The 22,068-nt window shown below is 40.2% G+C and overlaps 2 long non-coding RNA genes and 1 other non-coding gene across 9 annotated transcripts in view; 1 reads left to right on the top strand and 2 right to left on the bottom strand.

Annotated features, from left to right (window-relative positions):
* LOC144366028 (uncharacterized) overlaps window positions 1–20,659 on the bottom strand; it is a 209,686-nt gene extending 189,027 nt beyond the window's left edge. Inside the window, exon 1 of the long non-coding RNA XR_013424845.1 lies at window positions 16,640–20,659. This is a non-coding gene — a long non-coding RNA (uncharacterized LOC144366028). The remainder of the gene's footprint in view (window positions 1–16,639) is intronic.
* Window positions 1–22,068, top strand: part of LOC110598610 (uncharacterized) — a 92,288-nt gene that overhangs the window by 34,231 nt on the left and 35,989 nt on the right. The window lies entirely within an intron of this gene.
* Window positions 123–266, bottom strand: LOC120889398 (U4 spliceosomal RNA). Its single transcript, XR_013425515.1, has one exon. It is a non-coding gene; the product is annotated as a U4 spliceosomal RNA (small nuclear RNA).

Raw genomic sequence — 22,068 nt, 5'->3', positions numbered from 1 at the left:
AAAGTTTTAGGATTGCTTTTTTCCTACAAATTTTAATCAGGAGATTTTTTTTCCCTTTAAAGACATTTTATTGGTCAAAAGCATGACCTAAAATTCAGCAGTGGTCTCTGAACTTGTAAATGATCTTAGAGAGTTGAAATGAAGTAAATGTTTTCAGTACCTAGAACTTGGCTCCTGGATATGTCATCTTGGGAAAAGTTTTCAATTAGCAATAATCGCACCTCGGATAAGCCTCATTGGCTACGATACTGCCACTGTGCAAAGCTCTGGATATGTCATCTTGGAAACAGGGGTCTTTTTAGCTCCTGCTGGCATCTTCCAGCTTCTCTGTCCCTCTGTGCCTCTTCCAATAACACTTCTGAAGTGTGAAGTAGCTAAGTTTAAAAACATACTGACACACCTGGCACATGCCTGTAATTCCAACAGTGTGGGAGGCTGAAGCAGGAGGATTGCAAGTTTGAGGTCAACCTCAGTTATTTAGACAGACCCTGTCTTATAATACAAAAATAGAAAGGTCTGGGAATATAGCTCAGTGCTAAAGTACCATAGGTTCAATTCCCAATACCAATAAATAAATAAATAAACAAGTAAATAAACAATGATAATAAATAAATAAATACCACATTGACAAAATTCCCCTTCTTTCTCAAAGGACTCTAGGTGAGCTCTCTAAAAAGGGAGAGGTATGGCTGTAGATCAACTCTGCTCAAAGTAGTCCACCTCCCCACCCCATAACATACACTCATGAGCTTATCCTGATACCTCTGTTTTGGATCTATCTGGTTTTCTCTAGCTTCCCTCTTCTTTCCAAATTTCTAACTCCTTTCTCTGACAGTGAAAAACCTGGCTCTCATTATGCACAATAGATTTACTTTTTCTTCATTCCTAAGTATAGCACATAAAGTAATTTCAGAATTGCTAACTCATACCCATGACAGATACCAATTTATTGGAGCATAATATTTGTGTGCAGTTCCTTTGTCTTCAATATTTTAATATATAGAAGAAATTCGATTTCCCAAAGCTGCACAGGTTCTTTTATTCCCCATCACCTTAAGGGCGTTTTTCTCATTCATTGGTAATGCAGTGAGTTTCATTGGTTTTGTTGGTTTTCCATCCACCCCACTCCCATCACCAGGTTTGGTAGGGTTGGGTTATGATTAAGCTGAATGTGAAGGATGGATGGATAAACTCTAGGTTTATTGAAGGAGATAAATGACTTGTAAGTGTTCGACTTCTTTTATTCTTCTTTATCTGGTATCTGGAGGTTGTCCTGTGATAACCCAAAACTCACAGCAGTATCAAAATTGCTTTTCAGTCTTTTCTCTATACCATTCCCCCACCCACTTCCCATTTCCTGGAATTTCTAATTAAGAGACAAACTGGTTTAAAAGCCACTCCCTTATTCTTTTAATTTGGGAGGAGATTGGAATGAACAGTGAAGAGGCTAAAAGGTCAATGGTGGGTGGGTTTAGGTACAGTAGATAGTATTAGAGACAGTAGTCAGAGGTAGTCTAAGTGTGAAATAGAGATTTTAGCAGAATCCATAGTTTGATGTTTCGATGGTTCATGGTCGTAATGTTAATTTAGTAATAGTACAATGAAGGCAAGGCATGTCATCCTTTACCTCTTGTTGCTGAAAACTCTGTCCTTGGCCCGATGCCAATCCAATAGCCAGGACATGGTTTTGAAAAAAAAGAATAAGAAGGTTTATGCCTCATTTCCAATAAAGTATAGTTGCTTATCCCATTTCTGCTCATTCTTTAGTGTGTTCACTCTTTTATTCAAGCAGCCATCTTTTCTCAGATGCAGACGTGTTTTTTTTTTTTTTTTTGGGGGGGTACTAGGAATTGAACCAGGGGCACTTAACCACTGATCCACATCCTCATACTTCCATCCTGCCTTTTTTATTTAGAGACAGGGTCTTGCTGAGTTGCTTAAGTTCTCACTAAATTGCTGAGGCTGCCTTTGAACTCTTGATCCTCCTACCCCAGCCTCTAGAGCTGCTGGGATTACCAGCCTGTGCCATCATGCCCCGCCAGACTTGGGTTCTTATTCTGAGTGAAGGATTTAACAGTAGATGTAGGGCTGGGGATGTGGCTCAAGCGGTAGCGCGCTCGTCTGGCGTGCGTGCGGCCCGGGTTCCATCCTCAGCACCACATACCAACAACGATGTTGTGTCCGCCAATAACTAAAAAATAAATATTAAAAAATTCTCTCTCTCTCTCTCCCTCTATCACTCTCTCTTTAAAAAAACAGTAGATGTATTATAACTAGGCCACCTCTGGTCACTAGCACCCTTTTATGTAATTCCACTGTTCTGTGAACATCCCCAGTGGACATTACCAGCTCCAATATATTTAAGAACTAGACACAGAGAAGCCAAGGAATTATGCTCAGAACTACTTCTACAAAGAAAAATGCTAGGCTTCCTGTGAGGGAGTCCTTTTGAAAATCTCATGCCACAGCCTCTACTACCACTTAAATTTTAGGAGAGAGCTAACTCTCTACCCACAGGCCTAGCCTTAGTGCTTTTTCCTGAAGCAGTACTAGCAGCCCAGCCCAGACATGCAACTGAACTAGTGTAAACAGATCCCCCAATTAATGCAGAAAAACAGCCTTGTGTCAGTGCTGGGAACCCATGGGTTGGTAGAACTAGGTTGACTCATCAGGCAGGTCACAACAGGGCCAATTCCAGTTCTAAAATGCTTGTTCCACTAGCATAATAAACAGAACTACAAAACAATTATGTCAAATACTGCAAACAACAATAAAGGTTGCAAAATTGCTCAAGGTGGAAGAAAGAGGTGATCATAAATACCTGAGTCAGACTGAAGAGTAGGATTGTTTCAGATTTACAACTCAGGTAGTTGGTAATATGGTTGACTGAAAGAAAAATGGGTATCTTTGAAGGATGTATTGGCTTATGGTCTTTGGGGGAGGGTCAGCAGTTTGCAAGGGTAATTCTGTGTGTGTGTGTGTGTGTGTGTGTGTGTGTGTGTGTGTGTGTGTATGTGTTTCTTGTAATACATTGGGAAAGGAACTCTATTTTGTTTTTCCTGGGAGTCAGGGCCTGATTGAACATACTTAATTGTACAAAGACTGAACAGTAAATTTGGCAATCCGTTTTCTCAGGAAATAGGACCTGAATCTTCTGATTTGAATGAACATAATTTTTTCCCCTATATGCTTGACCATTAAAGTTAATATTGGTGGGTATAGTGGTATGTGCCTACCTACGATCCAGCTACTTTGGAGGTGGAGGTAGCAGGGTCATGTGAACCTAGGAGATTGAGACCATTGTGAGCAACATAGCAAGACCTCAGATCAAAATAATGGAAACTTAGTATTTAGAACACTTTCCCTCAGTAGAAATGTTACACACACACACACACACACACACACACACACACACACACACACACATTTCATTGTGACCCTTGGCCTCAAAGATAGGAGAAAACATGTTTGCAAACATCCAGAACTTCTCTGAGCATCATCGGAATTATGCAAGAACAGTACCGATTTATGCACTGAGGTGGGCTGTCCATTGGGGAAGAGCTCACATAAGGTTATTGGTATTTCCTGCTCCTATTAGGCCAAAACTATTGTAATAACAGCTTTCCTGGCTGGATTCAGGTGCCTTTGCTTCAAGTCCAGGCCAGAATCAGGAAATGCAGAGGCGTGTGTGAAAAGGAAAACTACTGGGGTGAAGGTTTGGGGTGGGGAAGGGAGAATTTCTCAATCTTTTCATGATACCAAAATGTTCTGCATGGATATGTCATTAGAAAAAAATGACCTGTTCCTCATGGAAATTACCACTGGTCAGATTTTCCACTGTACCTTCTTTTCTGACACCATATAAATGGACTGGGAAGATCTGAGAGGCTGAGAGATTCGTCAGTCTAGGTTGTAGAATACTTTGTTGTTGTTGTAACTGTTAAGAGGGTTTATATAACTTTGGGAGGCTCTTTCTTTTTTTTTTTTTTAAGAAAGAGTGAGAGAGAGGGAGAGAGAGAGAATTTTAATATTTATTTTTTAGTATTTGGTGGACACAACATCTTTGTCTGTATGTGGTGCTGAGGATCGAACCCGGGCCTCTCGCATGCCAGGCAAGCGCGCTACCGCTTGAGCCACATCCCCAGCCCCTGGGAGGCTCTTTCTTGAAAACAAAGAATACTAAATTAGGTATGAAAGTGAATATTTATTTAAAATGAGAAAAGAAACAGTAAATATTACTTTTTTTTTTTTTTTTTTGCACTGGAGACTGAACCCAGGTGTACTTTACCACTGAACTATATCCCCAGAACTTTTCATTTTGAGGCAGGGTCTCCCTGAGTTGCTGGGGGTCTTGCTGAGTTGCTGAGACTGGCCTTGAACTTGTGGTCCTCCTACCTCAGCTTCCAGAGTTGCTAGGACTATGACAACAGGGTTTCTTTTTGTCTGTTTATTTGTTTTTTTATTAAGCAACTGACACTTTTCTGTAAGAGTCCACACACCCGTCACTGAAAATCTTAATTTTTTTGGACTGTATCCTCTTCAAAATAAAATGATTTTCTATAAAGAATGGAATGAAAGTCCAATAGAATCCTGCTTCTTTCCCAACACTCATATCCCCACCCTTCAAGTGCCAGATGCTGTAGGACAAACCGTGGCACTCTAACCTTTGGGTAGAAGCCAAAGGAGTTGACACAGGGAGGGTGAGAGGAGCAGTGGAAAGAGAAGCACATTCTTGGCCTGGGGATGTGGCTCAAGCGGTAGCGAGCATGCGGCCCGGCTTCCATCCTCAGCACCACATACAAACAAAGATGGTGTGTCCACCGAAAGATGATGTGTCTGCCGAAAACTAAAAAATAAATATTAAAATTCTCTCTCTCTCTCTCTCTCTAAAAAAAAAAGAGAAACACATTCTTTCTGAACAAGGAGGGCTGGTATTATTGTAGCGATGTACTTAAGTAACTTTAGACCACATGAAGGGATCCTGTAAAACTACACAGGTCCCCAAGTCAACATTTGTTAGCTGAATCCTAAAAATGCTCAAGGCTATCCATCATGAAGAGAAATCCAATGGAGGGGCAAATTGGAGTGGAAAGAAACAGTAATATTTGCCAATTGTGATTTCATCATAAAGTATAATGAAAATATTTCATTCTTACAAATTTTATAGAAACTTGTGACCTTGTGAAGACACAGAGAGGCCTCTTCCTTTTCTCGGTTCTTAGAAGGAGTCCATGCAAGAGGAGAGTCCTGATGCTTAGCTTTCCTTAGCCTCCAAGAAATCCATCTGTGCTTCTGTGTGAATTTGAGCAAGTGACTTAATTATCTTGCCTCAGTTTCCACATCTGTACTTCATTGGATTCTTTTTTTTTCCTGAAATATCAGGGATTGAACCCAGGGGTGCTTTACCACTGAGCTACCATACCCACCATTCCCAAGGCCTATGTCCCCAGAGAATGGTTTGTATTTGGTGTCCTTCACTCCTTGCCTCCCATCATCTTCTTAACCCACCTCAATCAGGCCTTTCTTCCTACCACTCCACCAAAGATACCATTGTCCAGTGACCAGCAAATGCCTTGCCAAGCCCAGTCCTCACTAAATTCAGTCTCAGTGCTTTGGACATAGTCAGTCACTTCCTCTTTCTTGAAACTTTTATTGATTGGTCTTGAGTTTGGGAGTCCACACTCCTGCCTTCTTAGTCCTTCCTTCTTCATTTATTTTCCTGGCCTTTCTTTCTTTTCTAATCTCTACATCTTGGTAATGCTCAGCACCTGGACCTCAATCCCTGCTCTGTTTTTCTCTCTAAACTGATTGTTTAAATTGTTTTGTGTAGCTTCGTGGCTTTAAGCTATATTTATACACCACTGATTTTTAAATATATAGCTTCAGACTTGACTTTCCCCGCTGAGCTCTGCATTTGCTGCCTAACTCCCTATGGGGCATCTATTTGATATTTTATATCATGCTCGTCCTAAAATAAACCCTAATTCCACCATTTTGGGCCTGCTCCTCCTTCAAGCTTCCCCTTCTCAATAAACTCTCCCTCTTCTTGCCCACTTACTTAGTCCCAAACTTAAATAACTCCTGACTTGCCTCATCATTTTCTTTATCCAGTTCACCCACAAGTCCTATTACACCTATTTTCAAAATTTATCTTGGCTTTGGTCAACCGGCCGTACCCTACCACTCAAATCCAAGAATTCATCACCTGCCACTGAGAATCTTAAAAATCCTCCAAACTGATGCTATTTGCAATAAATCCTTTATGTGTGCAGCTGGAATAATCTTTTAGAACTGCAAAACAAATAAAACCTTCTATTGTTTTTCCAATACACTTAAAATGCATTCCAGGTTGGCACAGTGGCACATGCCTGTCATCCCAGCAGCTCAGGAGGCTGAGGCAGGAGGATCACAAATTCAAAGCTAGCCTGAGCAAAAGCGAGATGCTAAGCAAGTCAGTGATACCCTGCCTCTAAATAAAATACAAAATAGGGCTGGGGATGTGGCTCAGTGGTGGAGCGCCCCTAAGTTCAATCCTTGGTACACCCCCCCCCCAAAAAAAATAAAGAATGTCAAACTCCTTGTCATGGCCTATCAGACCCTGCATAAGTGGACTCCTGTTCAACATTTCTGACTTCATCTCTTACACCCTTTCTTACCCCTGCTCACTCAACTCTAGTCACACCAAAAGTATGGTTTGTTAGCACAGAAATACTGAAATACTGTGCGTGGTGGTGCATGCCTATAATCCCAGTGGCTTGGGAGGTTGAGGCAGGAAGATCACAAGTTCAAAGCCAGCTTCAGAAATTTAGAGAGGCCCTAAGCAACTTAGTGAGACCCTGTCTCTAAATAAAATATTTAAAATGTTTTGGGGATGGGGCTCGCTGGTTAAGTGCCCCTGGGTTCAATCCATAGTTTGAGAGAGAGAGAGCGTACTTGAGATGTATATTAATGTGGCTTCCATGTTCAAAAGGCTATGTGGGGGAGTAGTACTGTAGGAATGGAATTTCAAAAGCACATGGGATTTCTTGGCCAGCACGTGAGAGTAAACATCCCTTTTTGCACCATGTTAGTTCTTATCCCATTCCAGTACAAAGGATGAATAAAAAGAAAGAGAATAAAATGAGGGAGACCAAGGGTTCTAAGCAATCTTGGCTTGGCTTGATGTGTCCATGTTATAATATTTTTTTCAAATCTTTTACCACCAAGAGATTGTTGGTCATAAGTAAACACAGAGAATTTACCAGTAATAACATGCACACTATGCAAAGGAATCTTTGTTTTTCTTCTTTGGATTCTGCATTTAATTGATTGCTCATCACTTATCCCTGCCTAAGGCACAGTGAATTATCAGCATTCATCCAAATGACTCAACAAACATCAAACATCATGCTGGATGCTGTGAGATGACTCAGAGATGAATCTGAGGGGAATCAAGAATGCTGCCCCTAAAATACATGCTGGATTAATCAGCATGGTCAGCTTAGGTGCTGAGTATACCAGAGGTTCACTGGAAAATTCTTTCAACTTTGCTATGTATGTTTGAAAATTTCTATAATAAAATGTTAAGAAAAAGAATCACATAAATTAACCCCATAGGTAACTGATTTAGAGTAGCCAGAAAGGTCTGTTGGCATCAGATGGAGAACAATCAGAAAGACAGAGATTAGGGCTCATTTTAATTCTCCTGGTGATTGCTGGGTGAACAAAATGCCTTCACTTCATGTTTAAAATGTTCTCTCATTTTAAATTATTGGAAGGTAGTAAGCAGCCTTTTTGTTTCATTTCATTTTATTTTATTTAATCATTAGCTTCCAGATCCTACCAGTTTGCATATTAAAAAAAATAATAACTATTTTAAATTCTCTTCACCTCTCCATATATTTATGTCCTCGGTATAATGATGCTTTTGATAGCAGAGCACAATAAAAATGCATATAAAACAATGTACTCCAGCTTTGAGAGCTGTCTTTTCTCATTCTTGAAGCAGAGTAGTTAAGCATGCAGTCTCTGCAGTCAGATGGCCTGCCTTATTTGAATTTCAGTTTGGTAGGACTTTGGGCAAATTACTTGACCTTTTTGCGCCTTATCTCAAGTTCCTGAGTCACTTGGAGTAATAAATGCTCAATAAATTTAGCTATCTGCCTCCAGAAGCCTTATTTTATCTACCATCCCTTTCTCTCTGTCTCTGCTCCCTGTATCTCTATCTCTATCTGAATCTCCACAAGCCTGTTCCTCTCAGACCATTCCATCAAGAATGTGCTCTGGGCAAGGGATTCTGTCTTCCTCCGACCCTGCCAGTGGCCTCTATTCTGTTCCCTCCCTGTATGAGGAGCTGTCTTCTTGTATCCTATTTACCATCTTGAAGTCTCTCTGCTTCACAAATAACTGCTGCCTATGGGAACATTTTCTTCACCATCTCTAGCTTTTCCCTGGCCTCTCTGACCCTCTGACAACAGGACCTGATCTTCTGCAGTCTCCTGGTCTATGGAGTTCCTTCAGATGCAGGTGAAACATTAAGCTCAAGTTAAGGACCACTGCTAGCTTTATGACAGGACACTTACAAAAGTTAATTATATTCAAATCAACCATCTCCCCCACCAAACACCCAATATCCTAGAGTTCAACAGTTGAGGTAGACATTATTTTTAGCTTGCAAATTTTCTGGGAATTTGATTACATTTTATAATTTATGTGATACAAGTAAAAATTCCAGGATTCAGTTCCCTCAAAAGACAGAGAGAGACGATTTTCCATCACACAATGGAGAAGTAGTAATAGTAATCCCCAAATTTGCATTTTATAATGTTTAGAAGCAGAACTGCACGGAGAAAGCTGGTTATCTCAATTTGTCATGAAATTTCTATCTTCAAAGCTTTATAGAATCTGGTCTCTATAAAATCCAATATGTGTAACAAACTCAGCTGTGATATTTATGCAGTTTGGTTACATTTTATTGATTTGGGGGGGACTTTTGTTTCAAGCAAATCTATGTTCCCAGAAGCAGTCGAAGCTGTGAAACCTCCATCTGGCCACATTTGTCTTTGTCCTTTAATAAGCAAGGTTAATAACTTCCAGGAGGAGAACAGGCAAATAGGAGGCTGGTTTGGCTTTTGAGGACAGTGGCTGCCTCAAACAACAATTCCAACAGGTTCATCTGATGGTCAAAATTCACTGCTCACCTGTCTAGATAGAGGAGGTAAGACTGCCCTTCTTGCCTCGTGACTGCTGGTGCTCCTTTCAAGGTGCTGTGATGGATTTGGCAAGTTGGATTTGTAGGTTAAGATGGTGGTAGGCAAATGTAAAGAATTTATGAGAGCAAGTTGCTAACCCCTTGGAAAACCTCAGACACACACACATGTATAAAGTTTTGGGGGAGGTTAGGGACAAGAAGAGGGCAAAAAGAAAAAAAAATCAGAATCATAAATGCATTAATTTAGACATCCTCCTTAGCTAGTGTCCTCCTATCTTGTCCTGGAACTGGAGGCCCTTGCACTTGGCAGCTGCAATCACTTAATAACTGCACCTTTGTCATGAAAGGTGGGCAGGGAGCAGGAATTCAATGTGATCATTGCTAACTTCCATTTAAAGCCAAAGTCACAGGGGGAAGTAATTAGATTTAATGACTAGAATTTCAGAGTGAAAGTGCATGGGATTTGATTTACATAATTTCATTATATCTATACTTTAGGTTATTTCATTTAAATTGTTTGTGTTTCTATTTATGCTTTGACTCCCTGGCCTCTACTTAATAAGCAAAGTTTTCCTTGTATGAAGCCATGGAGATCTGTCACCTCTCCTTTAGGACCTTTCCATCAGACAGGGTCAACTGCCCCAGGTCCTTCCAGAGGCAATCTTTCTTTGGTTGTTGGAATTGGAAAATGTGAGTACCTGTAGGGAATTTTAACACTCTCCACTGCCTGGGGCTCTCCCTAGCACCAGTCTAAAGCTTCCTCTTTCTGAACCTTTGGTTGTGCTTAACTACAGGAGCCTGAATAACTTGTGCTGCAGGATTTGGCTTCTCAAGGGCATCCGACACTCTTGAGAACAAAAGCCATGGGGACTTTGACAACACATTAAACAATAACTACATATGCATTCCCAAAATGAAAATCATTCTTGCATAGCCATACAAAGTACTTTGTCTGAATTCTAGAAAACAGGTAAATGGAACTAACTGGTCCACCTTGGCCCTCTTTATTGGCCCTATTTATTGATGACAGTGAATTCCATCAAGCTACCTTGGGACATATGCTTTGACTTATGACCTTCACTTTGGTGCTTCTATCCACTTACCTTAGGAAGTGGCTGAGCTGCCTTGGCTGGCAAAGGCATGCTAGGTAAAGGAGGGAAGTCCCTTGTGGAGGGCCTGGGAGAAGGGTAAAGCAGGCAGCAGACTTTCCAGTGATATTACTCCTCTTTCTTGGTAGAATAGGGATGACTGGGACCATGAAACAATGAATTCCACGAAAGGATCATAAAGTCCCATTTCCACTGAAGGAGGAAGCTGGCCTATCTGCAGCGTGCCCCAGTGGAAGTCTGAAATGGCTGTCTTCAATCAATCTCATTTTTCACCTCTTTCCTCTTATTTCTTTGAGAAAATTGGTGCTTTCACTAAAAATTGATTTAAAATTGTTACCTTTTAGCGATTTATCTTTCTATCAAATTAAACGCTCAAAAATATTATATAAATGTATCATCGTTTAAATTCTACTGTATATCGGTCGGCTCTCCCTACTTTTGTCATTCTTATCCATTAAATTTGCATACATATGTGAAACATGCATTATGGGGTCTCAGCAGAACAGTCAAGACAATAACATAGACAATGATCCCCTCCATAGGTGTTTATTGGGTAGCCACTTCAATTCAGGCACTGAGCTCAGGTTCTGTGGTCCATACAAAAAACTGCAAGGCTCGATTTATCACCCTCCTTTGCTAGTGTAGTAAAGGAGATTGAATTATGAATACAAATAACTAATTCAAAGTAGAAAGTGCAAATGTGAAATATATGAAGTCAGAGATGTGGGATTTTTTTTTCTTTTTTTTTTTTTCTTCTTTTTTTGTACCAGGGATTGAACTCAGGGGTACTTGACCCCTGAGCCACATCCCCAGCCCATTTTTGTATTTTTTTTTTAGTGACAAGGTCTCAATGAGTTGCTTAGTGCTTTGCTGTTACTGAGGCTGGCTTTGAACTCTCGATCCTCCTGTCTCAGCCTCCCAGGCCACTGGGATTGCAGGCCTGCACCACCACACCAGGCGAAATGTGGGATTTCCGAAGACAGTAAGGACATACCTGGTTTCCGGGGTTCAGAGAGTGCTCTATAAGGAGTCAGCCTCTGCACTGAGCTCTTAAGGAGGGAAGGGTTTTACTTGGAATGGTAGGTGGGTGACTGGAGTTGGGGCCCACCGAGTGGTGGGAAGAGTGAGAGCAAATTCAAAGCCTTGGGAAAGTATGAAGCCCTTTCTGGACCCCTACACAGTTTGTGATGCAGGGCACATGCCTGGGAGCTATGAGAAGTAAGATCTGCTAGAGAGAGTTCCTGCTAGTTCTTTGGTGTTGAGCCAGGGAATTCAAATTTTACTCTTGGTATTAGTTTCCAAGGACTGCTGTAATAAGCACTATGAAGTGGGTGGCTTAACCCATAGCTACTTATTCTCCCACAGTTGTGGGGGGCTATAGGCCCAATAGCAAGGTATTAGACAGGGCCACACTACCTCTGACTTCAATAGGTCCTTCCTGGTCTCTTCCAAGTTTCTGGTGGCTCCCAGAAATCTGTGGGAGTCCCTGGCTTGTCACTGCATGGCTCCAGCTTCTATCTCTGTCTCCCCATGGCCTTCTGTATGTATCTGTATATCTCTGGGGTCTTCTTTTCCTCTTATAAGGACACCAGTGATATTGGATTTAGGATCCACCCTCATCCACTATAAATTCATCTTAACTATATCTTTTAAGACCTTATTTCCAAATAAGATTGCATTCTGAGGCTCCAGGTGGTCATGAATTTGGGGAACACACCATTAAACCTACTATATCCATTTAACAAGATCCTGTGTGTACTTTGCTGTCAAGCTAAGGAGTTTGAATGTCACCAGTTTAGAAGACCAGGTTCAGAGAAACAATGGGCCAAGTCCTCGAGGGCAGGGAATACCCTGGGAGATTTGGCCTTCTCCAGACTGGACCTGGTATACCTAGGGAGCTCCTAACACCTGGCTGCCCTCAGTCTTATCTCCAACAGCCATACACCCACACACACTGGGTGCTGGGGCTCTGAGTTCCACCTCTGCTTATTGAATGTGGCCCTAGCACCCCATCTAGCTCTTTTGGGGGAGAAACTCCTATACCCAACTGCCAGCTGCTGGCTAGGACTCATGAGTAGGAGGTAGATGTGAGATTCAAAGCCAGTGCTTCTGTTTCTTTCCACCCTGTGGCATCTGCCTCCCATGGCTAACTTTTGGGATAATGTGTTCATCAGATTGAGAGCAAAGAAAGAAAACTTTCACCTTAGTTGATATTTCTCAAAATATATTCTTTCTTTAAAGACAACTAAATATCCATATCAGAAGAAATATCCGTCAAAAGACATCTTTGAAGCAATCATTCATGAATAATTTTTTTGAATAAATGAATACATCTAATGCTTCCTATATGATAGGCACTGAACTAAATACTTTATCTCATTATTAATCATCTTAAGCTTTTTGGTGTAGTGAAACTATAACATGTTTAACATCAAAACAAAACTTAGTCCCTTTATGTTACCATTTATAGTTGCAAGAATTAAATGCAATAATGGAATATATTTAGAAGTCTTAACACATTCCACACAGTAGTCACTAGCTATTCTTGCCTTTATTAACAATACATGCTGCCAACTATCTGGTTCTAGGAGTTTTTAGTAGACTATGATATATTTTGCCTCTCAGATTTGGATTTTAATGTTTTTTTATGCCATCAAACGATTGACAGATCTTTCAGGAAAAGATTAGAGATTTGGTTCCTTCAGAGTTATGACAGACATTGCAACATGCTCCAACGTGGATACTATGGTTGCTAAGGACTGTATAGATCAGGATAAAAAAGTGTGGTGATGACAACTGTCATTTTATTTTCTTTTATTTTTGTCACTTGGAGGTAAAAAGCAGTTTGGCAGAAGTTTGGGCTTGTGTCTGCAATATCAGAGCAACAATCTGAAAACGAATTAGTCAGCATGATGTTACCCAACCTTGTCTGACAGCTCTGCTGTCCCAAAGCTGTACTTCACTAATATTCAGAGGAATAAAGGTGCAGATTCTTGTGTTGAAGACACTTTCTTTCTTTCTTTCTTTCTTTTTTTTTTTTTTTTTTTTTGTGTGTGTGTGTGATCTATTCATTGTACAAAACACTGGAAGTCTTTCTCCTCCCCAGAGGTTATAGCAAAGAACCTTTCCTTGATCATGACCAGATATAAACGATCCCTTCAGGAAAGTTAACTTTCCAAAAACCCACATGATTTTTTGTCATTTGTCTGAAGGGCAAAAGAGCTACAAAATGAAACCTTAATTCAGACCTGGAGAGTTTTGAATTTAGATTTAGAGGCATCATAAACAGGAATGATTCCTGTGGCAAGGGAAGCAATTTTCACCAGGGATATGACTTCTAATCACAGCACTTTATTTGCAGGATTAATATCATATGAGCATGTTTTATATAAAGTGGTAGGGAGGGAAAGAGGGAAGAAATTAATCCTGAGCCCAAATATAGCTGTGCATAAATGAGTTGGAAAAAAGTGAGTTAATTTTAACTTCGGAATGCTCACCCAATTTGTCTTGTGCAATAACAATAAAAACATAAATACATCATGTCCGGCTATGTATGAAAGTTGCAAGAGCTTGTCATTTCCACTTTTTAAAAGAAGAAGCAAATGTGTCTAGCTTACTCAAATGTTCCCTAACCTCAAAATTTCACCTTTAAATAAATATTATGGAAACTTGCTGACTCACAGTCAGTCTCCAGGGCAGCACTTCCCTTTATTTGGTTCTGGAAGAACCAAGAATAGTGCTACCAAGAGAGTGGACAAGCTAAAGATCCAAGTTATTGATGCACACAAAAAGTATGAACAGATACATTTGTTTTTTTTTAATTTATTCTTTTTAGTTAGATACGTTCATGTTAATTGGCAAAAATTTTGCATGAGAGTATCTCTAAACAATTTGCTTAAGAATTGTTTTATGGGCTGGGGATGTGGCTCAAATGGTAGCGCGCTCACCTGGCATGCGTGTGGCCCGGGTTCGATCCTCAGCACCACATACCAACAAACATGTTGTGTCTGCCAAAAAAACCCTAAAAAATAAATATTAAAATTCTCTCTCTCTCTCTTAAAAAAAAAAAAAAACAGAATTGTTTTATTGTTGCTGTTGTTTAAATACTAAACCAAATGATAAAGTCTGGGTTTTAGGTTTGCAGGTGGAGCCTGGCCTTATTCTCCACATCTGGCAGATTAGGTTCCATGATGTATAGGACTGACATTATTACTGATGGTACCAATGGCCCTTAATATTTATTGGCTTTTGTGTTTCTCTTCTCAATTGTGTGGATCTCTTGAGGACAGGACAGTTGTTCATCTTGGCTATAGTAAGAGAATCAAAGGCTACATTAGCAAGCCAGCCGAAGATCTGTGTGGGCCAGATTTTTTAATTCAATCTTGTCCTGGGTGTAGACACTTTCTCAGAGCAAAGATCTAAGAAGAAAGCATCTAGCTTGTCACCTAGGGTGAGGATCAAGGGATAAGACTGAATGAAAAAAAATACCATTATTCCCATAATGTACACCAAAAACTGAAAGAGAGATGGGGAACGACTAATCTGCTTCCAAACCTTTACCACGTTGCTGTCCTCTGAGCTTTTAAAAACACAAGTTTAATGAATAATTTCTCTGCCTAGAGTCCTTCAATGCAACCAATTACTTGGGATCAAGACCAAAACCCTTACCTGCCAAGGAGGCCCTGGGTGACATGGCTTCTCTCTGTGTCCCTGCCCCTGGGAGCCACTCTCTTTCCTTTGGGCCTTGTCTCTATCCACAGTTGTTCTCTTTCAGTTCATCAAAACAGAAGGCTCCTTCCTGCCTCAGGGCCATTGCTCCTGCTGTCTCTCCTGTCTGAGTCATTGTGACTGGTGCCAGCCCTTCTGCTGCCTTTGGCTGCAGAACTCTTTTATTTGGCCAGCCCAGAAATATTAAAAGTTTGAATTGAATGCCAGAAGGTCCAGAGTCTCCCTTGGGCTGTCAAATTCCTTGTGGTTCTATTCCTGTTAGAAGGAGGCAGGTGTTACCTGCCTGCTCCCTTGAAGGACTTTGAGTTTACAATCCCTGAACTAATTAATTCCTACTAATCAACCAGTGCTGCCCAAATGTCATTCCTTCAAGGGAGCCTTCAGATCCCCACATTCTCAAAACATCCAGGACTTTCCCTCTCGGCACTCATGAATACTATAGCAAAACCATCTCAGTGTCTACTGGATGATCTGGGCTCAAATAATCCCAGAAACATCCTTGCCCATCATTCTCATTTAATACTTTTAGAGAATTATTTATATTATGAAGTTGTGTGTTAGAGTCTGTAAACAAGTCAGGATGGCGCCTGGTATTTTGCCAGGGGGAGTGGTTTGTGAGGTGGCACCAGCGAGCCATTAAGTGTGGAGATTCCTTATTGGTTGACTGCTGTATCTAGTTTATGTTAATTAAGATAAGCTGTGTGGAATGTATATATACCCCTCCTGTCCTACAATAAACGGCTCCCACTCCTGCTATATCAATGTACACAAGTTGCTCGTCACCACCCCCCTTATGGAATGTTCTACCTTTATTATCTTATTATCAGTAATCAAGAGCCTCCCATATGTAAACCACTGAGAACAGTAGTGAAGAAATGAGAGAATGTGCCCTTTTGAAGTGTCCATTCTGGGCAGGAATATGGCTTTAAATGCCTAATGATACAATCAATTTTTTAATTATAGTTGTGGTATAATCGGGGATGATAAACTACATGAACTTGATAAGGACAGTGACTTATACTTCTGGATTGAGTTCCACAGGACAGAAGGAATAAATGCAAACAGAGAGAGCTCTCAGATTCCCTACACTTGGTTAAACCAGAGCAGCTATATATTATCATATATCTTCTCTCCCTGATGTAAATATAATGGATTTCTGCACAAGATTTGTTTGAACAAAGCTTTCATCAGGGCTGGGGCAATTCTGACTTATTGATTGTGGTGTCAATAGCCTTTAGAATTTTGCTTGTCACTGAGTCTGATGAATAAATATTTGTTGAATGATGTCAGTGTATGGCAACCTACTAATGAATGAAAATATAGTATTTTCAGAGCTAGAATCAGACTTCCATTGTGTTTCAGAATCAGGAAGTAGTGAAGCCAAGTAGTGAAAGTGTCTCATGGCAGGTTGTTAGCACTACCTGCCCCACAGGATGAGGGTTTCCTCTATCTGTCCAATCCCATTGCAAAACCAAATCAAATAGCACTCTCTTCTCCCCAAGTGATATGAATTCTGGTCCTTCAAATGCATGTCAAAAAGGTTCCTTTATTCCTGGCCCTTCTGTGCCACGGCCAATGTCTCGGCTTGGCACCAGAATCACGAGGCACTCACAGCTTTGTAGGTTCAAACAGCAATTCTTTATTCCAGCTCTCACACCACCTCCACACAGGTCCAGGGGCAAACGCGTTCTGCTGTCTCCCGCACAAACCACCTACTCCACGAGGCTCTCTCCAAATCCCATTTTAATCTCACGAGAACTCAATGGGAACAAGCAGCAGGAACACCCTAATCCCAGCAATAATCTTCAACCGCCAACTTCCCTAAAACCCATATCTTAAACTGGCAACGCCTTAAACTCAAGGAGCCGGTTACTTCCTCAAACCTGATCAGCTCTAAACCCGAATCTGCCTTGGTCCTTGAGCAAGGTCACCTTATTAAAGCATGCATGCAATGTTCCATCAAATGTCCTCTAAGCAGCATGGGGTACGCTTGGCAAGGAAATTTCGATGCGTCATTCCTACTTGGTAATGGCCCTCAGCATCTCCCCCCTTCTGATTAATTAAACAACAAGCAATGCGGCTTAGGACCGTGCCTGGTAGGTTGTCCAATTCAACATATGGTTCTTACCCGTCATCGGATGAACTGACCTCTAGGCGTCAGTCCCCTGTCTTAGGTTGAATCCACTGCAATCAGATCAACCCGTCGCTGACTACCGGTCCAGCATTCAGCCATGCTTGTGGATAGGCCTAAGCACCAGTGGGGGGGTGAGGTTCTTGCCTCACCTCTGTTGGCCCCCAAATTTAACCTTGGTGCCAGTGGGGGGGTGAGGTTCTTGCCTCACCTCTGTTGGCCCCCAAATTTTAGACCATCACTAGTAGAAGGGAGGAAGATACAGAAATGCCACGACACCAAGCCAATTGACGGCTCCTTTGGAAAAATTGCATCACTGGTGACACCATCAGCAAAGATGTCAGCATTACCACAATTAACATGGGGTGCGCTGGCAAGGAAATTGCATCACTGGTGACACCATCAGCAAAAATATGCCAGCAGTACCACAATTCGCTGCACCAGACGATAGTTCACAATGCATGCAACTGATATATAGTCCAGGCAAGTTCTGCAGGCAGTTCAAATCGGAGGAGTCTATCAATATGTTGATATTACTTGTTGAGTTATATTCATTGATGCATCAGTTTATACAGTTTACTGTGGTAGCTATCATAGAAGCTGTAGTTTGGTTTTCTTAGTCTTCACCGGCACTGGGATGGAGATGGGAATTCTGGCAATGATGTTAAAGAGACATTATCCTGAACAGAATTATTAAATATGATGAAAAGGAAAAGTGAAAGTAAACAAACAGATCTGTTAATCACCTTTAAAAACAATAGTAAGCAAACAGATCTATTAACCACCTTTGAAAACAATCATTAACAGCTGTTTACCTAATTAGATTAAACCACTTAAATCACGTGAATAAAAAAAAAAATTCGGATCCATTTTTTCATGAGCGCTCCTCATATGGACATACACACATACTGACATGCAACACAAAACAGTGCAGACATAACATACAACACATAAGACAATAATAATGGCCTTGTAGCTTTACCTAGGTAAAATCTCCATTGCAATGTTTAAAAACTCCACAGTCAAAAAATTAAAAACAGTCAAAAAACAAAACTGATCAGAAAAACATTAACCTAGGTTTGTATGAGCTCAAAAAATAAAATAGAACTTTACGATGTGGGAAAAATGCAATAATAAAATAGATATTGAAAAAAAAAAAAAGGCACCATGGTTAATCACTGTCGCAGATGTAAGAATAGCCAAGCTGGAGCTCTGGATTTCAGCTGTTATGGATTTCAGTCAAATCATCTTCTTTTTCTGTAGAAATTGTTTTGGTTAACCTCTCTGGAATCCAAATCGGCTGCTGTTCTCCCTGTGGGAACACACAAACGGAACCCCGACTCCAGACAATAACTGGATCGGGACCTTTCCATTGTCCTGTTAGAATATCTTTCCAAAGTACCTTAGGCTTATGTACATTTTTCGGATACATATGTCTTTCCGCAGCACTAAGTCCTGATGAATCCAAATTTAGAAAGTTTAGAGTAAAAAGAGTTATTTTAAGTTTATCTTTGGGGGATATATACCCCTTTCCAATTCCCTCTTTTTGCTTTAATAGGTACGTTTTAATAGTTTGATGAGCTCTTTCAACTATGCCTTGTCCCTGTGGATTGTATGGGATTCCTGTTATATGAGTAATACCAAATGATGAGCAAAATTGTTTAAAAGATTTAGACGTATAACCAGGACCGTTATCAGTTTTTAACTGTTTAGGAACACCCACAGTGGCAAAATTTTGTAAGCAATGAGCTATAACATCTTTAGTTTTTTCTCCGGCATGAAGGGAGCCCATCAAAAATCCGGAAGAAGTATCAACTGTAACATGTAAATATTTTAATTTTCCAAATTCTGGCAAGTGTGTGACATCCATCTGCCAAATATGGTTAGGTATCAATCCTCTAGGATTGACTCCAAGATTAACTTGTGGTAAAAAGGTCACACAATTTTGACATTGTTTTATTATATGCCTGGCTTGTTCCTTAGTTATTTTAAAACGCTTCTGTAAAGTATTAGCGTTAACATGAAACCTTTTATGAAAATTTGTAGCTTCTTCTACAGTAGAAAAAATATGTATATCATGTGTAGTTTTATCTGCTAAATCATTGCCCAAACTAAGGGCTCCAGGCAATCCTGTATGTGCCCTGATATGTCCTATAAAGAATGGATCTTTTCTATCCCAGATTAGACTTTGTATAGTGGAAAACAAAGAGAAAACAGTAGAGGAAGGGGAAATCCTACCAGCATCTTCAAGGGATATTATAGCATTAACTACATACTGGCTATCAGAGAATAAATTAAATACAGAATCTTTGAACATCATAAAAGCTTGTAGAACTGCATTAAGCTCTACCTTTTGAGCTGACTGTTTGGGAACTAAAAATGTAAAAGTTTGATCAGGGGTAACTACTGCAGCTGTACCATTATTAGACCCATCAGTGAATATATTTGGAGCATTCACGATAGGTGTTTTTCTTGTCATTTTAGGAAAAACTACAGGATGCTTAGACCAAAAAGACAACAAAGGATTAGATGGTAAATGATTATCAAATGAAACATTCGATTTACACATGATTATTGCCCAAGTATTTAATTCATTAGCTAACTCATCAATTTGCTCCATAGTATATGGAGTAATAATTTTATTGGGAGAAATTCCAAACACTGTCTTTGCTGCTCTTATACCTTTGAGTATTAATTGTCCTACAGCCTCAGGATACCTAGTAAGAATAGTGTTAGGAGAATAAGATAAATGTATCCACAATAATGGACCTTCCTGCCAAAATACTCCTGTAGGAATATTTCTTGTTGGTAGTACAATAAATAATAAAGGCAAACTTATATCAATTCTATCTAAATGCATATTTTCCATATATGTCTCAATAATTTTTAATGCCTTTCTAGCTTTAGGAGTTAACATTCGGGGTGAATTTGGATCTGATGGACCTTTTAGAATATCAAATAAAGGTCCCAACTCTCCTGTTGGTATGCCTAGATAAGGCCTTATCCAATTTATATCTCCCAACAACTTTTGAAAGTCATTAAGTGATTTGAGTTGATCTACTCGTATTTGAATTTTAGGTGGACGGACCATGGTTGAGGATAATAGAACTCCTAAATAATTAATTGGAAAATTTAATTGTACTTTGTCTATTCCTATCTCTAGATTATAGTTTTTTAACAGGTTTGTAAGTGTGGCATAACATTCCAGCAATGTATTTTTATCTTTATGTGCCAATAATACATCATCCATATAGTGAAATATTTTTAGTTCAGGATTTTGATTTCTAAGTGGCTGGATTGCTTTATTAACATATATTTGACACATAGTTGGACTGTTAGCCATTCCTTGAGGGAGTACTTTCCATTCATATCTCTCATCAGGACCTTCATGATTTAATGCAGGGATAGTAAATGCAAAACGTGGACTATCCTCGGAATGAATTGGAATCGAAAAAAAGCAATCTTTAATGTCTATAGCTAAAACATGCCACGTTTTTGGTAAAGCAGACAATTGAGGAATCCCTGATTGAGCAGGTCCCATAATGACCATTTCATTATTAATTGCTCTTAAATCTTGTAATAATCTCCATTTACCCGATTTCTTTTTGATAACAAAAATGGGAGTATTATGGGGAGATACGGAAGGTTGTAAATGTCCTTCCGCTAATTGTTGTTTGACCAGATCATGGGCTACTTGTATCTTTTCTTTAGTCAGGGGCCACTGAGGAACCCACACTGGTCTTTCTGATTTCCAAGTAATTTTGATTGTCTCAGTGGCCCTTTCTGAAAATCCAACCCATGTCTGTCTGTTCCTTGATCTATTTGAATTGGCGCTGCTATACCTTGTTCTTGTTTTCCTAATCTTTTTTCTTTCCTGATACCTTGTCTAGCCCTAGTAGTGGGCACATTAGGATTGATGTTATTTGTTAACATCAAACCTAGTTGATCTAGGACATCTCGTCCCCATAAATTAATAGGAAGGTGATCCAAAACATATGGCTGTATAGTTCCTTCACATCCTTCAGGATCCTTCCAATCTAATACCATAGCACTTCTATGGGGATTAGTCGCCACTCCTAGGCCTCGAAGCGTTTGAGTGGCTTGTTGTAATGGCCAATGTTTTGGCCATTCTTGAAGAGATATGATGCTAAGGTCAGCACCTGTGTCCAGCAGTCCATTAAAGTCACGACCCTGAATATTTAGTTTTAACATTGGGCGAGAATCTAAATTTAAAGACAACATAGCCCAATCTACACCTGTGGAGCCTAATCCCTTGGAACCTCTTTCTACATTAAGACTAGAGAACTTATTATGTAGGCTGGGTAGTATTAACAACTGTGCTATTCTATCTCCAGGTGAAATTACTGATATACCTCCTGGAGAACTAGCTATAATTTTTATTTCACCTACATAATCGGGATCAATTACCCCAGGACTTATCATAAGTCCTTTTAATGTAGATGAACTACGTCCCAACAATAAGCCTACTGTTCCTTGGGGAAGAGGTCCTTTTACTCCTGTGGGAATGATTTGAACTCCCATCTCTGGAGTTAATACTGCTCTGGCAGAGGCGCAGATGTCCAACCCTGCGCTCCCTCGGGTTTGTCTGATGAGGGATTTAATGGACAATGTGTCCTGGGCACCACCCTGATGGGGTTTCTGGGTTCCTCCACTGCCCCGTATATTTGTGGTTGTGGGCCCCGGAGCATTGGGCCCCCCGGTCCGTTTTTTGGCAATGAAGCCTGGTGCCTTTCTCCACGATATCGTGGGTAAATACCTGATCCTTGTCCATTTTTTGATAAGGGAGTACCTTCTATGGTGGTTTGAGAACGGCATTCATTAGCCCAATGTCTCCCTTTACGGCATCGTGGGCAAATACCCGGTATTCTATTCCTTTGATTTCTAGTTTT

Source organism: Ictidomys tridecemlineatus, chromosome 8 (assembly GCF_052094955.1).
Source record: "Ictidomys tridecemlineatus isolate mIctTri1 chromosome 8, mIctTri1.hap1, whole genome shotgun sequence".
Lineage (NCBI taxonomy): Eukaryota > Metazoa > Chordata > Mammalia > Rodentia > Sciuridae > Ictidomys > Ictidomys tridecemlineatus.
This window is presented reverse-complemented; position numbering and strand designations above follow the sequence as displayed.